At 40.8% G+C, this 21,208-nt stretch overlaps 1 protein-coding gene across 19 annotated transcripts in view; it reads right to left on the minus strand.

Moving 5' to 3' along the window:
* Positions 1–21,208, minus strand: part of CAMTA1 (calmodulin binding transcription activator 1) — a 1,356,239-nt gene that overhangs the window by 602,374 nt on the left and 732,657 nt on the right. The gene's annotated exons all lie outside the window — the stretch shown is intronic.

The following is a 21,208-nucleotide window of genomic DNA, read 5'->3' on the forward strand; positions in this document are numbered from 1 at the left end:
TAGCACCTAACACAATGCCTGGCACACATTAGGCACCTAATTAAGGATTCTGCAATTTTGTCAATTTTTTTCAGGCTCCATGCTAGCCCCAGGTGTAAACCTGCTTACATATTTTTTAGGTTCAGGTTTATGTTCTGATGGTAAATCCCCAAAGGTTGTCTTCTTCCATTAGAAACAACATAAACACACTCATGACTCTCCCTCTTTCCCCTACCTAGGTACCCATCTCTCTTCCTTCCAGAAAGCAAGGACTATAGTCTCCTCAGGGCCAAACTCAAGAGTGGCATTGGTGGTGCCTGAGCAGATGGCTGCCTGAAGACTGGCGGATGAGAGTTTATGTGCCTGGCTGCAGAGAATCTGTTTGCTAAATGTTTGCACCCAGAGCAATCTGCTTGGAGACACAACAACAACAAAAAGAAAAAAAAATCTTCAGTTTTGCTTTTCATATTTCTAAAGTTTACCACACTGTTGTACCATAATGTCCAGAAATCTGCAAACAAATAAGCCTATGGGGAGTTCTTAGGTGACCTTAAAATATTTACTTGGCTTCTCTTATCAATTTTTTGGAAGAAGCTAGGTGGCACAGAGCACTAGTTTTGGAATCAGGAAGACTATCTTTAGGTGTTCAAATCCGACTTCAGACACTTACTAGCTGTGTGACCCTGGGCAAGTCACTTAACTATTTAACTCAGTTCTTCATCTGTAAAATGATCTGGAAAAGAAAATGGCAAATCACTCCAGTATCTTTGCCAATAAAACCCCAAGTGGAGTCACAAAGAGACTCAAATGACAACATTAATTTTCTAAATGCTTGATTCAACAACTTTGATAACAAGGAAGGTAGCTGGAATAGCAAAGTAGCCCATTACTCAATGAGCCCCACATGATTTTCCATATTTTCCCCAATACAATAGATAAGAATCACAGAGTTTTGGAGAAGGGATCTCATGGGTCACCTAGTCAAGCATCTAACCCAACCTTAGTTTGAAAGCCCTCCAGTGAGCCTGAATCCACCATCTTCTCACATAACTCATTCAATGTTGAAATGCTTCTAAACTCTAGGAAATTTCTCCTGGCATCATGTTTAAACTTCTACCTATTAGCAATGATTCTAGCCAAAACAATTCAAGGCTAATCTTTGTCCATCAAGGCAGTCCTTCAAATATGGGAAGGAAACTATGATCCCCCTATGTCTTCTATCCTACAAGACAAACAATTGCAACTTCTTCACTCAGTTGTCATAAGGAATCATGGAATTACCACCCAAATTATCATTTCCCCTCACCCACTCTTCAGTTTATCAATATCTTTCCTAAATTGCGATGCTACCAAAAATGGGACCATTGAGGCAAAGAATGAAGGGGACCAAAAAGAAGACTGTGGTGTTGGGGAGTGAGGGTGCTGGGGAAAGAAGCATGGAACCTATAGACAGAAGAAAAGGCAGAGAAGAAGCCCTCTGAATACCTCTGATAAACTTAATTGGGCCACAACCCATCACATCCATATGAATAGCATTATTGTGAATCTCTAAGGAATAAATATTTGAAGTAGAAAAGTAAAAGAAAAGCCAACAAAAGAGAAAAGAGCCCTGGATATAAGAAGGACCACAAACATGTATAAGTTTCAGAGAAGGTGCCAACCTGCATTGATTAAGAGAGTTTCCTTTAACTAGAAGTTACCTTCTCCAAGGAAATCATAGGTCTGGTCCCTTTTCACTGTGATTTTCCAACAATATAGATTGCAATCCATCTCCTACTAGTATTGCTGCTGCTGCTGCTGCTACTGCTACTATTACCATTACGATGGTTTGTCCTTAGTTTTGAAGAGGATCAATGATATCAATGAGTGATATCTTCACTTATGCATGAGTTGGATTCGAGTGAGGCAGAGATGTACAAAGTTTTTGGCCTCCCTCTCTTCTAGTCACTGAAGACCAGGGGCAAGACAAAAGCCAGGATGACTTCAGATGGCCCCTGATGCAGTGGATGCCCCTGATGTCTTTGATGTCTGACCAAGCTAAATGCTCCACCTGCCTTTGTGGCCACTGGAACAAATTGTTCTCATCCTCACATTCTGTCTGGGCAAGTCTTCTTGCACTAGACACACCCCATCTCACTGAAGGGTTTGAGGTCTATCAGTTATCCTCAATCCAACCCAGTTTAAGTAGGGTGCCAGATAAATACCAAAGGTGGATGAGCAGCCTTGAAAAGGGTTTGGGCAAAGCTCTCATACCAGAGGTTCTAGTCCTCTCTGAACACTCTACACACCACCACCACCACCACCACCACCACCACTACTACTACTATGACTACTACTACTACTACTCTACTACTGTTACTGCTACTGCTACTATTACAACTACTACTACTACTATTACTATTACAACAACAACTACTACTATTAATATTACTACTACTACTACTACTGCTGCTGCTACTGCTACTATTATAACAACTACTACTATTATAACAACTACTACTATTAATATTACCACTACTATTATTACTACTATTATAACTACTAATACTATTATTATTACTACTATTACAACTACAACTATTAATATTACTATGACTATTATTACTACTACAACTATTACTACTATTAATATTACTACTACTACTATTATTACTACAACTACTACTACTAATATAACTACTACGATTACTACTACTATTAATATTATTACTACTATAACTACTACTATGAATATTATTACTATAACTACTACTACTATTAATATTACTACTACTATTATTATTACCATAACTACTATTAATAATATAACTACTACTATTGCTATTACTACTAACATTATTACTACTACAACTACTACTACTATTATTACTACTACTACTATTATTACTACAACTACTATTACTAATATAACTACTACTATTACCACTACTATTAATATTATTACTACTACAACTACTACTATGAATATTATTACTATAACTACTACTACTATTACTACTACTACTACTATTATTACTACAACTACTACTAATATAACTACTACTATTACAATTACTACTATTATTAATATTACTACTATTATTACTAATACAACTACTACTAGTACTACTATTACCACTACCACCACTATTGTTACTACTGCTACTACTACTATTATATTGCTATTATTGTTACTACTATTACTACTACTATTATAACTACTTCTACTATTACCACCACTATTATTGCTACTGCTGCTACTACTATTATTATTACTACTACTACTATTACCATTACTACTACTACTACTATTATAACTATTACTACTATGACTATCACTATCACTATCAATACTACTAAGACTATCACTACTGTTATGTTTATTACAGGATTTATAATGAAACCTATTTGGTATTTAAGGCTCTACATAACCTTGTCCTTTTCTACCTTCCTGGCTGTCTTACACCTTCCTCTCCTTCAGGAACTCTATGATCCAGTTGCACTAGCCTATTTGCATTTCCCATCTCCTTGCCTTTGCCATGGCAATCCCTCTTCACCTCCTGGGAATATTGTTTTTCTTCACCCCCATCTCTTAGTTTCTCCAACTTCCTTCAAGGTTTAGCTCAAATCCCAGCTCATCTAGGAGGACTTTGCCAGGACTCCCAGCTTCTAATGTCCTCTCCTTCCAGATTATCTTCCATCTGCTTTATTCATTTTGCCTATCCTTAGCTAGTCACATGTTCTTTCTCCAACTGGAATGAAAGCTCCTTGAGGACAGGGTCTATTTTTGCCTTTCTTGGTTCTTCCAAAGCTTAGTACCATTCCTGGCACATAGTAGGCATTTAATAAGTGCTTCCTGACTATTTATTGAATGAGGAACTGAGGATTTTGGAAGAAAAGTCCCCGAGGCCTGGGATAACAGAAAAGACTAAGGAGGGAGATTGACAGGGAACTATCACAGGCCTGAGCCCATCTACACTCTACTCCCTTGGCTGATCTCATTGGATGGAGCTGGAGATGGTCAAAGACAGGCTATGAAGTCTACAAGGCACTGTGCCTAGATGGAAGACCACCAATCATGAAGAATAAATCTCACTTTGAAAGCTAGGGTTTGAGGGTGAGCCCAGGCTGGTCCTTGCTCCCAGAGCATAACCCTAAGATCCAGGCAATGCCTGCTCCCCTAACTCGGTGAAGCCCTACCCTGTCTTTGCACCCCTCCCAGCTGGTCTGTACAAGCCAGCATTATTCCAGTCTCTTTGATATCTGTGTTGACAAAGAGGAGCTCAGACAGAATAAGAGGTATGAATCTTTTATATCGGGTCTAATCAATCAAAAGACCATTACAACAGGAAGCCACTGTGCCCTAGACAAGAAAGGAAATCTGAATTTCACTTCTTCCTGGAACCTAGGACTCACCATTTACCATTCTGCTCTGGGCATTTGGGTATTGGCCCACCCATCCGCACTTGAATCCCTAAAAAAGCAGACAGGGAGAAGAAACCAGAGAAGGCTACTTGCTTGACAGCAGCCCAGCTCAGTCACTGAGACGGAAATGCAGAAGAAATGAGGATCTGTATTGAACACTCCAGTAATCTCCCTGTCCCTGCAGGGGCACTGATCCCTACAGCTGGCATTTCTCTCACTCTTCTGAACACGGTTCTGTGGTTCTGCCTCAGACTCCCCCCCCACTCCTGTGGTGAATGGGGAGCTCTTCTGGCCATGGTTTCCATAGCGACAATTATGCTCCAAAACAGAATTGTGCTTCTGCCTGGTGAAGTGGTCAGAGTGGCCCATTAGAAGTCACTGTGGTGCAGCCCATGAATAGTAGTGGGCAAGGCTGAGGGTTCACTAAATCCCCATCTAAACACTCTTTCACTAATCACCTCCTAGGCCAACTGACTTCCCCATATTAGGTGAAAGCATGCATGCCTACAGAGTGGGGCTCCAGGAGGAGCAGGAGTCCTAGCTAGCTATGTTCCCTGATACTCTCTCATTGGTGCAGGGGCACCTCTAGGGAGAGTGTTCCTTTGGCTACAGGGTGATTAGGAAGAATGTTTTCTCTGCTCTTTGACTTATTTTTAAAGAAATAGGTCCATAATTGTGATTTCATCTATGTGGGGAAATTCCAGAGTGGAAACTCCCTCTCCTGATGAAGATCAGCTTGTCTATCACATTTTGATAGTCTCCTGGGTTGCAGGAAATGGTTAAAGGAAGACTATGAATTTCCTGCAAGGCACAATGCCTAGATGGAGGACTTCCAACCAAGTACAAATCTTATTCTGAAAGCTAGGATTAGAGGGTAAATCCAGGGGCATGTAAGAACCTTGAGCACAACAGCCACACAGCTAGCATCAGTCAGACAAGCCTTGAACCAAAGTCTTTCAGCCTCCAAAGCTGGTTCTCTATCCCCTTGCCAGTTCCATAGTCTCCTAATTGACTCTCCTACATCCTGACTCTCCCTTCTGCCATCTGCTCTTCACCCTACACCCAAATTGAAATTACTAAAGCAGTTCTGAAGATGTTTCTCCTTTGCTTAGAAAACTTCAGAGATGTCCCTTTTTCCTCTGGGCAAAAATAGAGACTCCTTTAAGACCCTTCACAATCTAGACCTAGTTGACTTTTCCCAAGCTTCTCATATATCATTCCCCTGACTTACTTTCCATGTCAAACCAAATCAGACTTCTTGCTCTTTCCGAAATTTTCCTACCTATGATGCTTTCCCACAAGCTAGCACCCTAGCCAAGAACATTCTTCTTCCTAATATCCACCTCTTGGAAACTAGCTCTCTTCAAGACTCAGCTCACTTATCCCTCCTTCAAGATGCTAAGTATATGTGCTAAGAGAGCACTAGAGATACAAATAAAAAATTAAGACAGTCTCTCTTCTGAAGGAGCTCCAATTCTCATAGGGAAGAGATATTGAAAATTTCAGTTGCAAGTCAAACAGAAAAGTCCCGTAGTCCTTAATGCCATTTCTACTGATAAAATGATACCAGTTTCTGATCTTGAACTATCAACTGGCAAGAAGAGAGAGGCCCGCTCTTGTTTTTATTGGATTTCGAAATATTTATTGAAGAGCCTCATCAAAAAGTCATTCAGAAATTGGTATACATTTGGTCTTGGTCAGATGAAGGTACAAGAAATTAATGGAAATAATAGCAATGACATAAAAAAACTAGCATTTCTAAGTCTACTCAAAACAGAAGAATCCAAGAAGGATAGACTTACAGAATGAGAAGGGAGCTTAGAGACCATCTAATCCAATCTGTACTAAGGCAAGACTCTCCAATACAATATTCCCTATCAGTGACCATCCAGTCCTAATTTGAAACCCTCTGGTGAAGGCAGCCTATTCCATTTCTTGATGGTTCCAATTGTTAGAAAATTTCTCTTTATCTTAAGTTAAAATCTTCCTTTTCATATAATATTCAACTAGTTCTGCCCTCTATGACCAAGCTGAACAAGTATAATCTCTCACCTACATTGCTGTTCAGTTGTGTTAGTTGTGTCTAACTCTTCATGACCCCATTTGGGGTTTTCTTGAGCAAAGATACCAGAATGGTTTGCCATTTCCTTCTCCAGCTCCTTTTATAGATGAGGGAACTGATGGGGAAAGGGTTAAGTGGTTTTCCCCAGGTCACACAGCTAGTAAGAGGCCAGATTGTATCTCAGATCTTCCTGACTCCAGGTCCAGCACTTTATCCACTTCACCACCTAACTGCCCCACATCTATATCAGAATCCTTTAAACACAATGAATAACTTCTCACCCATCCAAATTTTATATTCTCTCAGCTAAATACAGCATTCACATCCCCAACCTCAATAAAGTTTTCTCCTCTGTAGGTTATATATATCCAGGCTCTGCTACTTATTCTGACATGGCACAGTTTCAAGGCCCTCTACCATCCTTGTCATCTTCTCTGGGACATTTTCCAGGTTATCAAAGCCCTTCTGAAATTATGAGAGCCTAGAGTGAAAATGATATCCAAGATATGGTCTGTGTAGGGCAGTGCAGAGTACAGTGGGACTATCATCTCCCTCATTCTGGACACTCTGCCTTTCAATACATCCTAGAAGAGTACAAGCTCTTATGGTTGCAGAGTTGACTCAACATTCTTTGTTATCCTTCCACTGGAGGGGACTATTTGTTTTGTGACTGTTGTAGGATTACTTCAAAATAAGGGACCAAGAAGTAGTTCAATAGCCATATAAAACCTCCAAAGTTCTTCGTCTGTTAACTTCTTGCCTGGTTAACACCTACCATTCTATAGGCATTATGGTGTAGTGAGGAACAGGGTCAGACTTGGAATCTGATGATTTGAGTTTGAATCCTGAAAAAATAGATTAAAAATACATCCAGTGACTACCTAACAAAGTTGTTGTAAATTATAGTTGGTCAATAAACATTTAATCGCCTACTTTGTGCAGTGGGTAAAGAGCAGGAATTAAAAAGAAAGACAAAAACTAATCCCTGCTCTCAAGGAGTGCATAGTCTAATGGGAGAGTAACCTGTAAATAACCAGGTACAAAATGAGATAGAGGGGGCAGCTGGGTTGCTCAGTGGATTGAGAGCCAGCCCTAGAGACGGGAGGTCCTAGGTTCAAATCTGGCCTCAGACACTTCCCAGCTGTGTGACCCTGGGCAAGTCACTTGACCCCCATTGCCTAGCCCTTACCACTCTTCTGCCTTGGAGCCAATACTCAGTATTGACTCCAAGACAGAAGGTAAGGGTTAAAAAAAATGAGATAGAGAGAGAAAGAGAGAGAGAGAGAGAGAGAGAGAGAGAGAGAGAGAGAGAGAGAGAGAGACAGAGAGAGAGAGAGAGAGACAGAGAGACAGAGAGACAGAGAGACAGAGAGAGACAGAGACAGAGAGAGACAGAGACAAAGACAGAGACAGACAGAGACAAAGTCAGAGACAGAGAGACAGATAGAGAGAGACAGACACAGAGAGGACACTGAAAATAATACACAGAGGGGAGACTAGAATTAAGGGGAATTGCAAAAGATATCTTAGAGAAGGTGGGTTATTAGTTAAAAGATGATGGTAGGGAATTCCAGGAATAGGTCATGGCCAGTGAAAATGTTCAGTCAGGAAATAGAATGCCTTTTACAAGAAATAGGTAGGAGATGTTGGATTTTAGAGATCCTCTACATGTGGTTGGGGAAGTTGGGTGAGGAGGAGTAAAGTGTAAGAAAATGAAATAGATGAGGAAAAATACTTTGCAAATAGAATCTTGGTGTTGCTCAATTGAGGAATGGCTGAACAAATTATGGTGTATGCTGGTGATGACTACTATTGTGCTATAATGAATGAGGAGCTGCTTGATTTCTTTAAGAACTAGAAAAACCTGCATCAACTGGTATGGAGTGAAATAAACAGAACCAGGAGAGCATTAGACACAATAACTGAAACATTGTGGGACAACTTTGCTACTAATAGCAATTAGTATAAAATAGTATAAAAAGGATAATTCTGAGGTACTTATGAAAAAGAACACTATCCAGTTTCAGAAGAAGAACTGTGGGAGTGGAAACACAGAAGAAAAACAATTGCTTGATCACATGGGTTGACAGGGATATGATTTGGGATGTAGACTCCAAATGATCATCTTAGTGTAAATATCAGTAATATGGAAGTAGGTCTTGATCAGTTATACATGTAATTAATTACTTTAAAAAGAAATCTTGATGTTAGAAGAAACTTCAGTGATTTTTACACTGGCAGAGACTTTTATTTTTATTTTTATATCTTTAGGAACTAACATGGTAACTGACACATACTAAGCACTTAATACATACTTTTTGATTAATTTGTTAATCAAATTTCTACTCCATAAAAGTATTCTCACTACTACAGCATAATATACAAATTGGTTACCTAGTATCAGCTTGAAAGATGTTTGATGAAAGGAAACCCACAACCTCATGGTGCAAACCACAGCATTTGGGGATAGCTCCAATTGTTGGAAAGCGTTTTTCCCAATATCAAACTTAAATGGACCTTTTTCAATTTCTACCTATTACTAGTAGATGACACAGTATCTGTGGTTCCTCATTGTTCTGCTCCCTGGGACAAAGCAAAACAATTCAAATCCTTTTTCCAGACAAAATCTTTCAAATTATAGAAGACAGCTATCATATTCCCAACCTAAATCTTTTCATCTTTATGCTAAACATCTTTAGTTCCCTCAGCCAATAGCATGGAATCCTCATATAGCATGAAATCAAGACCCTTTATCAACTTTGTTGTCCTGCTCAGGACAATTTCCAGTTCATCCACATCCTGCCCAATCTGTAGTCTTGGAAACTTTACTTAAATGCCATGTAAGTGAGAGATGCTATTATTGTTGGTGTTACTTCTGTCTCTATTATCTTAATAGAGAGGTAAATCACTGCTCTTTCTGTCTCCCAACACTCTCCTTTCCACATTATGAGGTCTTTTCTAAGGTTAATCTTGACTCAGCTCCACCAGAGCTGTGCTGTACTCCTGGAGCATTGAATCTGTTTCAAGGAATACCAAAAGATTTCCAAAATCTCTAGCTCTTCTGCCCAAAGTCAGGCCAAAACATGGTATGAATTATTTCTGCATTCAGAAAGGGCAGCTATGCAGAATTTTGTTTATGTCCATATGTCTCCCTCGACTTTACTCAGCACTCTTTCTTAATCTTTCTCCTCTCTCTTTCCTTCTCTTCTCTTCCTTTGTGTTATACTCTCTCATATTCCATCTTCTCTTTCTCTCTCCTCTTCCATCTCCACTCTCCTTTACTCCTTTCTTTCTCTTCTCCCTCCTCTCTGTCTTTCCCTCTCACTCTTCCTCCTGTACTCTCTTAATCCTTTTTCCTCTTTTCTTCTTTTATTTTCCTTCCTCTCTGTCTTTCTCACTCTCCCTCCTCACTCTCTCTCCCTTCCTCTAGCTCTCTCAATTTCTCTCCTTCCCCCTTCTTTCTTTCTTCCTCTTCCTCCTTCTATCTCTCCATGGGTCTATCTTGTTATTTCCTTCTGTCTCTTTCTTTCTCTATCTCCACACTTGCTCATTTAGTTCTTTAGCAGATTGTATTTTTCTACCATTTGTTCCAAAATTATACCAATTCCTTTCCATTTTAACATGGAATTCTTCCTCTTCTCTCAGTTGCCCCTAGCTCTCCTTTCACCCTCTTAGTAGTCCAAATTCTCTAAGAGCCAACACCTTACATGTCAGCCTGTGCATGTGCACCCACCCACCCACCATAGCTCTTCTCCATCCCAAGGTGCCAGACCAAATATAGACTTTATTAGAAACTGATCTCTGGGTAGCTTAAAGGAGGGACTTGGGCCCATTCTTGGTGTCTTTGCCAAGATGGGTGGTTTTCTATCACAGAACAAGCAGCAGCTGCTTTCTTAGAAATTTTTAAATTACATTTGTTAACTCCAGTGCTCATGCAGTAAACAGCTGTCTGTACTGGATGACAGGGAGCAAAGAGATGTTACTGGACTTTTTCATTTTCTTCCTTCCTTCCTTCCTTCCTTCCTTCCTTCCTTCCTTCCTTGATTCCTTCCTTGATTCCTTCCTTCCTTTCTTTCTTTCTTTCTTTCTTTCTTTCTTTCTTTCTTTCTTTCTTTCTTTCTTTCTTTCTTTCTTTCTTTCTTTCTTTCTTTCTTTCTTTCTTTCTTTCTTTCTTTCTCTTTCTTTCCTTCCTTCCTCCTCTCCTCTCCTCTCCTCTCCTCTCCTCTCCTCTCCTCTCCTCTCCTCTCCTCTCCTCTCCTCCCTTCTCCTCTCCTCTCTTCTCCTTCCTTTCATCATGGATGCCCTCTCTGTCAGGACTTGTTCTCCTTCTGACTTAGACAGGCTAAGGACAGCCATTCTTTCCTATTCATCCCATCAGTGTGGGAGTTCTTTATTACCCAAGGAAATTGAGGATGTCCAATAGTGAGGGAGGAATAAATCATTGTTCCCAGCTAAATGGAGTAGTGCAGATCTGTTAAAAAATGCTGCCTTTTATCAACAGTCCAAATAATGAAGATTCCATGCACTGAGAACAAAGAAATGGACCGCTACACTATTGATGGGGTATTTGTACAACTCCATGAGTTATGTTTCAAAACTAGTCTCTATTAAAGATGTAGAACCCTTTTTCAGAAGCAAAAAGACTAATATTACTCTCTGAATGATTTATAAGTTTCTCCAAAAGGCAAGAAAGCAAAAATGTCTAAGACTTAAGAAGGACTTGTTTTGTCTTTTGTAGAGTCTTGGTTTGACTCCCTAGGCTTCCATTTTGTGCCATTATAAAGGTCTCTCCATGCCTGTGCATAAGTCTTTGAACAGATCAACAGGCCAGGCAAGGAGCTAAAAGGGCTCAAGGAGCAGGAGAGGGTTAGCAGTGGCAAGGATTATAAGAGTTGGAGATGCCCACTATTACCCTCCTATTGGAGATTTGTCTAACAATTCTAGAAAACAACTAAATGAGAAGTAACAAAAGGTCATATATAAGTGGTATGCCCTTTCACTTTGATCCCACTCTAACTACATATCCTAAGAAGATCAAAGAGAATATAGCTTGTATATATAGCAAAATATTCACAACAGTATAATTTTGTGTATGTGCTAACAAAAAACTGGATTGGGTACTCATCAATTGGGAAATTTTCAAACAAACTGCAATACATGAAAATATTAGAACATTACTGAGCTATAAGGAAAATTTAATATGAAATAGAGAAGTATGGGAAGATTTGCATGAACAGATTCAGAAGGAAGTAAGCAAACAGCAATATGATAGCCTCTTTGGTAGCAAAACATTGCATGGGTAACATCAAAACCAAAGAATGGATGCCTGTTTTAGTATTCATAGTATTATTCAGTAGAATGTTAATTTCTTGAGGGCAGGGACCTCCCCTGACTCCTTATTTTTGTTTTTGTATCCCCAGTAACTAATAGTATCTGACATGTAGAGTGAGGACTTGATAAATTCTTGCTGAAGTATGTTGAATTCATATTTTACATATCACAAAATTGATGGTCAGAGAAATGATTTTTTCCAAATGCACAAAGATAGGGGTCATAGGATGTTCTTTTCATTCAAAGGTAGCCTTCTTTTTTGCACCACCATGGTACAATTAATCCAGGATCTTCATTTTCATAGTTACTTCTCCTTTACAAAACCTACAGTCAAAGTTGCCAATGCGATCGGCTGCTCAAGGGACTAAATGGGATTTCATTTCTTCTTCCTTCTGGTTGTGGCTTTAAACAGTTGAGTGACCTCCAAATAGTCAGCTAGAAAGGCAAGAGGCCATCTGTGTTAAGAGCCTACCCATGCACAGATTCCAGTTGTTTGAGCTGCTGTCACTCTCTCTTCAGAGGCACACACAATCTTGGAACTTCCTGGCTCCTACCCAGAGAAATACCACTTTCCATAGTTGGTTTATTTATTTTAAAATTTTTAAAAATAATACTTAACTTCTGTCTTAGAATAAATACTAAGTATTGGTTCCAAAGCTGACAAGCAATAAGGATTAGGCTACTGGGGTTAAGTGACTTACTTAGGGTCACACAGCTAAGAAGTATCTGCAATCAGATTTGAACCTAGGACCTCCCATCTCTAGGCTTAGCTCTCTATCCCCTGAGCCATCTGTCTGCCCTCATGGTTGAGTTATTAACATTGTGGGGAGTTTGGCTGAGTGATGCATTGCTTTTCTGGTGGGTTAAGACAGAGCTATTTCTTGACCTGTGAAAACTATCACTAGACCTTCTAGAGTAGGGAACAAATAAAGAATGCAAGTGGAGACGATCTACAGCTTGGGAAGAAATCACCAGTGGATGTTCCATAAAGAGAAGTGAACTCTAACGAGGATGCTTAAAGAAAGAAGAGGCTTTAATAAAAGTCAACTGTAATATCCTGTGTACAGTGGACACATAATTAGGACATCTGACCAAGAATCTGGAAGATCAGAAGGGTTTTTTCTTAAAAGCAGAGGAGAGGGGGCAACTAGGTCACTTGGTGGACTGAGAGCCATTCCTAGAGATTGGAGGTCCTGAGTTCAAATTTGGCCTCAGAAACCTATTAGCTGTGTGACCCTGGACAAGTCACTTCACCCCCATTGCCTAGTCCTTATTGCTCTTCTGCCTTGGAACCAATACACACAGTATTGACTCTAAGATGGAAGGTGAGGATTTTAAAAAAGCAGAGAGGAAGGATATGACCTTACAGCAGGAGCTCTGGGAAAGAGTCAAAAATAAGACTCTGACCCCAAATAGCTCAGAAACTCAAGCATAAGCATGAAATTAAGTACAGAGGAATAGGTTCTAGAATTGAAAGGGACCTTAGAGGTGACTTAATCCAACTCTTTTTTCTTACAGCATGGAAAACTGAAGCCTAGAAGGGGGAGAGACTTGCCCAAGTCACACAGGTAAGTGACCCAGCCAGAATTTGTATCCAATACCATGCTCTTCTTTCAATACTATATGGTTGTCCTGCTACCTAGGAGGAAAATGGAAACATGGTGCCATGGAAAGGATGCAGGATTTGGAGTCAGAAGACCTGGATTCAAATCTCTACTCTGTTCCTTACCCCCATTTGACCTTGGACAAATCACTTTCCCTGTCAAATTGACTAAGGAATAAAATGAAATTTCCGACAGGATGACTTCTAATTAAGGTCCCCTCCAGCTCTGCCTCTGCCTGATTCCGTGTTGAGCTTTTCTTTTCCTTGTTCAGTTTTGTTATTTCTCACAGATGTGTCTTTAATTACCAGTAGAGGCAGGGCATGTTACTATTGAATTGCCTCTAGCAGATTTGACACTGATATCTATGGGAAGATATGATGAGAACAGGAGAAAGTAATAAAAGACAGAAGGACAAGAACAGAGAATGTAAAAATTTCCTCCATCCCGCCCCACCCCTCCACACATACATTTTTCTTTCTACCTTAGAAATATGTTAATCCTTGAACAATAACACATGTCAATAAATAGTCATCCACAGAACATGAAATGTTAAAAGCTTTCCCAGTAATGTCTCTCCACTTGAATTTGACCTGTATCATAATGGATTCTTTTATGTCATTTCTGTAGATGCACGTTTCTTACATATATTTTAAAACCCTTGGGTTCAAATGTACCTTATTGCATTTTAAAGCCTCTGGATTGTAGCAGAGAAACGTTCTGCACTATAAAACAGAGAGCAGAGTTGAGGTTTGATGGGTTTGCTTCTATTTTCTCCCCCACAAAACGCTTTCTAAATGCCATTAAAATTTAGCATACACCATAATAACCAGGCCGCATTTGTTCCATGTTTAAGTCAATTGACTTCGGGGTTTTATCTCTTCATATACATCAAATCAAATAAAGTTGTTTCTGCATCCAGAGATGAGGAACGGGGAAGCCCCCCACCCCCTTGTCCAGACCAATCAGCCACTATCGTGAAAAGATTTTTTTTAAAAAAGCTACTGCTCACTGTAGATGGAAACCATATAAAAGGAGTTGAAGAGAGGTGGTTCTGTGTCGTGGAGAACAAGCCAGGAAGACCTAGGCTCCAGCCTAGCTCTGGTCCCAACAAACTGTGCTTTTGAATTAGAGAATGCTTGATCTGAAGAGGAACTTAGAACAGAGGATGTCAGAGCTGGGAGAGATCTTGGAACACAGAATGTCAGTGCTGGGAGAGAGCTTAGAATAGACAGTGTCAGAGCTGAGAAGAAGCTTAGAACAGAGAATGTCAGAGCTGAGAAGAAGTTATGAATATAGAATGTTATAGCTGGGAAGGAGCTTAGAACATAGAATGTCAGAGCTGGGAAGGAGCTTAGAACACAGAATGTCAGAACTGGGAAGGAGCTTAGAACACAGAATGTCAGAGCTTGAGAAGAAGCTTAGAATACAGAATGTCAGAATTGGGAGGGAATTTAGAACACAGAATGTCAGAGCTGGGAGAGAGCTTAGAAAACAAAAAGCTGGGAAGGAGCTTAGAACAAAGAATGTCAGAGCTTGGAGGGAGTTTATAACACAGAATGTCAGAGCTGGGAGAGAGCTTAGAAAACAAAATGTCAGTGCTGGGAGAGAGCTTAGAACAGAGAATGTCAGAGCTGGGAGAGACCTTAGAACAGAGAATGTCAGAGCTGGGAGAGACCTTAGAACAGAGAATGTTATAGCTGGGAAGGAGCTTAGAACACAGAATGTCAGAGCTGAGAAGGAGCTTAGAACACAGAATGTCAGAGTTGGGAGGGAGTTTAGAACACAGAATGTCAGAGCTGGGAGAGAGCTTAGAAAACAAAATGTCAGAGCTGGGAAGGAGCTTAGAACAAAGAATGTCAGCGCTTGGAGGGAGTTTATAACAGAATGTCAGAGCTGGGAGAGAGCTTAGAACACAGAATGTCAGAGCTGGGAGAGACCTTAGAACACAGAATGTCAGAGCTGGAAAGGAGCTTAGAACACAGAATGTCAGAATTGAGAGAAGACTTGGAACACAGAATGTCAGAGCTAGGTCAGACCTTAGAACACAGAATGGTAGGGTCAAGATGGGCCTTACAACATCAGTAAGATAGTAATGGGCAGAGAGATCTTAGAGATCATCTGTCCAAGGATTCTTACCCTGGAGTCTATGGACCATTAGATCCATGTATAGATTTTGGTGGATCTTTGAACTTGTATTTAGGCAGTTAGTTGGCTCAGTGAAGAGAATACAGGGTCTGAAGTCAGGAAAGTTCATCTCTTCAGATAATTACTAGTTATGTGACCCTGGGAAAGTCACTTCACTCTGCCTCAGTTTCCTCATCTGTAAAATTAGTTGGAGAAGAAAATGGCAAGCCACTCCAGTATATATTTGTCAAGAAAACTCCAAATGGGGTCATGAAGATTCATACTAGACTTAAAAATGATGGAAGAACAATAGCAATGAACTTGGATGGGGAATATTGAATCTTTATTGTACTAACTAACATTTTCCTCAACTTTGAATTTAGGCAATAAACTACAGTGGTATTAGGCTTCACCAAAATACCAAAGGAGTCCAGCCACACACAAAAGTATTTGAAGTCCTTCATGCTCTGAGTTCAGGCTATATTTCTAGACTTGCATAAACACACACAAATGACATTCCAGGCAAACTCACCTGCTGCATGTTCCCTCTATATGACATCACATTTCCTACCTCCCTGTTTTTGCACAGGTTGTCCACTATCTCAGAAATGGGCATTTTCCTCACCTCTGTTTCTGAAAATCCCTAATTTCCTTTAAAACTTTACTCCATTGCTACCTACTTCATAAGGCATATGCTGAGATTCCTAGTGGTTGGTGCCCTCTCCCTTCCAATTACTTTGTATTTATTAGTGCATTTTTATTTCCTCCCCACATTAAAATATAAGCCCACTGAGGGCAAATACTCTTGCCTTTGTTTACTCTGTGTCAAGGACAGTGTCTTTTGCCTGGTAGATGAATTATTAACAAATGCTCGTTGAATTGAACTGAATAAGGACAAAGGGGGTGATGATATCATTAGAGACATAATGATGACATGGGAGTCTGGGAAGGAGACAAAACCAGTGACCCTCAGTTTCCCTATCAATAAAATGAGGGATGGGGGTAAGACTAACTCTTCTTTGATTATCTACAATTTGTATCCTGTCTAGATTGTGTATGTATATAGCTGTTTGCATATTGTCTCCTCCCCATTTGAGCTAAGTTCCTTGAGATCAGGGACTGTTTTTTACCTTTCTTTGCAATCCCCACTGCTCAGTGGAGTGCCTGACAAATAGTAGGTGTATAATAAATGCTAGCTGAAAGGCATGGTTGACCAGATGACTCCTGAGTCTCATCTAGCTTCCAATCTGTGATCCCAGGATTGATCTCTGTGTCCTTAGATGTCACTCAACTTCTCTGAGCCTCAGTTTCCTCATCTGCAAACTGAAAAGGTCAGCCTTGATGGCCCTGAGAGTCTCCTCCAGGTCTAGACCCAGTGATCCTATGATCCTAATCGCTTGACCTCAGATCACTTCTCAGATCACGTCCCTTCATGGATGCTCAGACGCTTAATCCCAGGATTCTCTGGTTGGGTTTCCAGGGGCTGGTGTCATCCGAAATCTCACAAACTCTGTGCATTGAACTATGGCTTCACAACAGCTGAGTGTAAACACCCTAATGGGATATGACGGGAGGGAAGCACAAACACACATAATAAATCAGATCGAATGGCTATTATGATGTAAAATTGGAGGCTGGGATGGAGGAGGGAGGAGGGGGTGGCGGGCAGGGTCTCCTTTATGTCAAGGGAGCTTACAGCCAACTCTTTCCTTTTACCTGGGGCTCTGTTCTTTACAGCAAATTGGACCCTTCGCTCTGAAAGAAATAATTACTCTCCGAGGAGAAGGGAGCTGGCCATGAATGCTGATATGACACACAATGTCACCTTGCCAGCCGAAGGAGGACTTTGTGGCTCTTCAGCTTGGGCCCCGTCCAACTTCCCGTTTCTGCCTCATAATGGAGGTCACCTCTCTATAGAATGTGTTCATGATCTCCAAAATGACAAGTCAGAAAGCACCTGTCAGCAGGATTTTTTTTTAAGAGGAAAGTCTTGGGGAGTGGGAGGAAGAAAAGATGATGGAAGATGGGCAAACCTGAGGCTAAGGTCAAGTTTCGCTTTCCTAGAAGCTGGCGTTGATACCCGGCCTCTCTGGTGAGTGAACTTCTCAAGTTGGTGACCCAGATGGAAGGATTCTGTCACAAATACGGATTCCTTCCCATTCCATTTCAGGGGAGGGACGGCTGCAGATCAAGTTCACTGACCCAGTAGCGAAGCCGGCAGGATGCCGCAGCCTAACTTCGTGGCTAAAAATTGCCATTCCTGTTCCGAGGGGTTTTATTTTTAAATCGATAACCTCAGATGCTGTCTTGTCTAGGAAAATAAAAATATCTACAGTGACACAATTTATGAAACACGTAGGAGAATGGGGTTTCTCTGTTTTCTTATCTCCCCCCCCCCCCTTTCTTTGCTTCAAAGGAGAATATTCTAATTGGCTCCTGGGTAAAACGGACCAGCTTGATTCACCTGCTTCAAGATGTCTGGTACTTCCAAGAAAACACTGGAGTTTGACATTGTAAATAATCCCAGCTGCTCACATGCTACAATATACTTCTGCCCTTGTGCTCCAGATTGGAGTCTGCCTGAGGGGACAGTCTTGGGTTTTCCGCTTCTGGTGACTCCAGGCTGATAGCAGGTTGAGTAGCTGGTGTAGTATTCAGGGCTAAAAAGGGGAAGGGGCTCCCCTCTTTCTGTAAGCCCACCTCTGTCCTGCAAGAGGTCCAGAATGACTGTGGTGGACATCCCTCTGTGGGGTGATCTCTGTGGACTTGGCATCACAAGATATCAGAGCTTGGAGAGACATTAGAACACAGAATTGTCAGAGCTAGGGAGATCTTTAGAACCTAAAATGCCAGAACTTGGAGGGACTAAATAAGGTAAGTAAAATGTCAGAGCTGAAAGAAGCCTTAGAACATAGAATACTAAATTTGGTGGGGGGAAGCACTTAGAACACAAAATGTCAGGACTAAAAAGGACTTTAGAACCCATAATCTCAGAGTTGAAAAGGCCCCTAGAGCACAGAATGAGCTGGAAGGGATCTTAGGATATAGAACACCAGAGCTGGAAAGAACCTTAGAACACAGAATGTCAGAGCTGGGAGAAATCTTAGAACACAGAATGTCAGAGCTAGGAGAGACTTTAGGACATAGAACCTCAAAGCAGAAAAGACACCTAGAACATAGGATGTCTGAGCTGGAAGGAACCTTGGAACACAGAATGTCAGGACTAAAAAAGGACTTTGGAACCCAAAATCTCAGAGTTGAAAAGGCCCCTAGAGCACAGAATGAGGTAGAAGGGATCTTAGGATATAGAACACTAGAGCTGGAAAGAACCTTAGAACACAGAATGTCAGAGCTGGGAGAAATCTTAGAACACAGAATGTCAGAGCTAGGAGAGACTTTAGGACATAGAACCTCAAAGCAGAAAAGACACCTAGAACATAGGATGTCTGAGCTGGAAGGAACCTTGGAACACAGAATGTCAGGACTAAAAAGAACTTTAGAACACAGAATCTCAGAGTTGAAAAGGCTCCTAGAACACAGAATGAGCCAGAAGGGATCTTAGAATGTTAGAGCTGGAAAGAACTTTAGAACACAGAATGTCAGAGCTGGGAGAGACTTTAGGACAGAGAACCTCCAAGCTGAAAAGACTCCTAGAATACAGAATGTCAGAGCTGGGAGAAATCTTAGAACACAGAATATCAGAGCTGGGAGAGATCTTAGAAAATAGAAGATCAAGGCTAGAGGACATCTCAGATTCCTTTTGGGTTGGACTAGGTGGTCCCTTTCATTTCTACATCTGATGGATTTCTGAGTATCTGTTTAGGAGGTATCACTAGTTTTGACTTTTCTGAATCATCACTTGCCCTATGACCACCCCAAAGGGAGAGTTCTGGGCCAGTATGAAGGAAGAACGCCTCTTTCTGTCAAAATTACGGAGGGAGTCTCATTGGTCAGGTACAAGACAGGAGGACTCAAATACTACCCAGGAGAGAAGGGAAGGCCCACAAAGAGAGTTCTGGAGTGCTGCCCTTCTCTAGTAGGCCACACAAATTCTGATAAAAAGCACCCCCCTGGAGAGACAAATAGCCTCAAGGGAGATAAAAGAATCTTCCTTGAAATTTATATTTTTAGAAACCTAAAAAGGACTGATTTTTTTAGATATGAACAGGAGGTTTTAATCAGAACAGAGGATAGGTATTTCTTTCAAGTAATAGCCTTGTAATAGCACTGCCTGAAATAATGAGATTTCAGTATTCAACAATAAAATGTGATCTATTCAAGGCTTCGAGGAAATAAAACCTCTTGAGATAATTTTGAGGTGATTCTCAGATGCCTCTGATGGTGTGACAAGTTCAGTCCATTAAACCTCCACTTGGGGAGAGGTGGGACTAGAGCCTATAAGGAGGGAGGAATTCCGAGGGCTGAGGCTTTGGGGGAAATCAAGTGTGTAGGTTCACTGGGAATAGCTTTCTCCCAGTTCTGCCTGGGAACAAGTGTAAGAGTAACGATAACTCAGGTTCCCAACAGGCTTGAAGGTTTTCAAAGTAGGTTCATTCATCCATTCAGCAAGCTTTTATTCCCGTTTATCTTGTGCCAGCCACTGTGCTGGGTCCCGGGGAGGCAAAGATAAAGCCAAAACCAGTGCCTTCCCTCAAGGAGCACATATTCCACTAGGAGGAAATATTACATACAAATATAATTAAATAAAGATCATATGAAATAAATTCAAATTATATTCTGATGCTGGGGCTGGGGCAGGTTCAGAGAGTATAGTGCTAACTCCAGAAGGGGGGAATAAAAAAGGCTTCTTGGAGGATTTGATCCTTGACCTGAGCATTGAGGAGACACAGGAATTTCAATCAATCATTTAATCAATAAACGAGTATTTATAAGTGCTTACTATGTGCCAGGCAGCTAGGTGGCATGATGCATAGAACATTGGACTTAGAATCAGGAAGGAAGATTCAAATTCAGCTATATGACTCTGGACAAGTCACATCACCCTGTTTGCTTCAGTTTCTATGATTTATAAAGGAAGTTGGAAAAGGAAATGGCAAAGCATTCCAGTATTTTTGCAAAGAAAATCCAAATGGAGTCATAAAGGGTCAGACACAACTGAACAAAACCAACAAAAGCTGTATGACCCTAGATAAGTCACTTAACCTTATTTGCCTTAGTTTCCACAATCTACAAAATGAGTTGAAGAAGGAAATGGCAAACTACTGTAGTATCTTTGCCAAGAAAATCCCAGATGGGGAGATGTGACTGAAAATGACCAAACAATAAAATGCGTGAGGCAATGCTGGAGAAAGAAAGACAGACAGACAGACACAGAAAGAGAGAGACAGAGAGAGAGAGAGAGAGAGAGAGACAGACAGACAGACAGACAGACAGACAGCGAGGGACAGAGACAGAGACAGAGAGACAGAGAAAGACAGAGAGACAGAGACAGACAGAGAAAGAGAAAGAGATAAAGACAAGAGACAGAAAGAGACAGAGACAAGAGACAGAGAGATGACAGAGACAGAGAGAGAATTGAGGAGGAGGAGGAGAGACAGATAGACAGAGACATAAACAAGAGGCAGAAAGAGAGAAAGAGAGGGAGAAGGACAGAGAGAGAAAGAGACAGGGAGAGGGAAAGAGAGAGAGAGAGGAAGAGAGAGAATTAAGGAGACAGAGACAAAAAACAAGAGAGAGAAAGAGA

Source organism: Monodelphis domestica, chromosome 4 (assembly GCF_027887165.1).
Source record: "Monodelphis domestica isolate mMonDom1 chromosome 4, mMonDom1.pri, whole genome shotgun sequence".
Lineage (NCBI taxonomy): Eukaryota > Metazoa > Chordata > Mammalia > Didelphimorphia > Didelphidae > Monodelphis > Monodelphis domestica.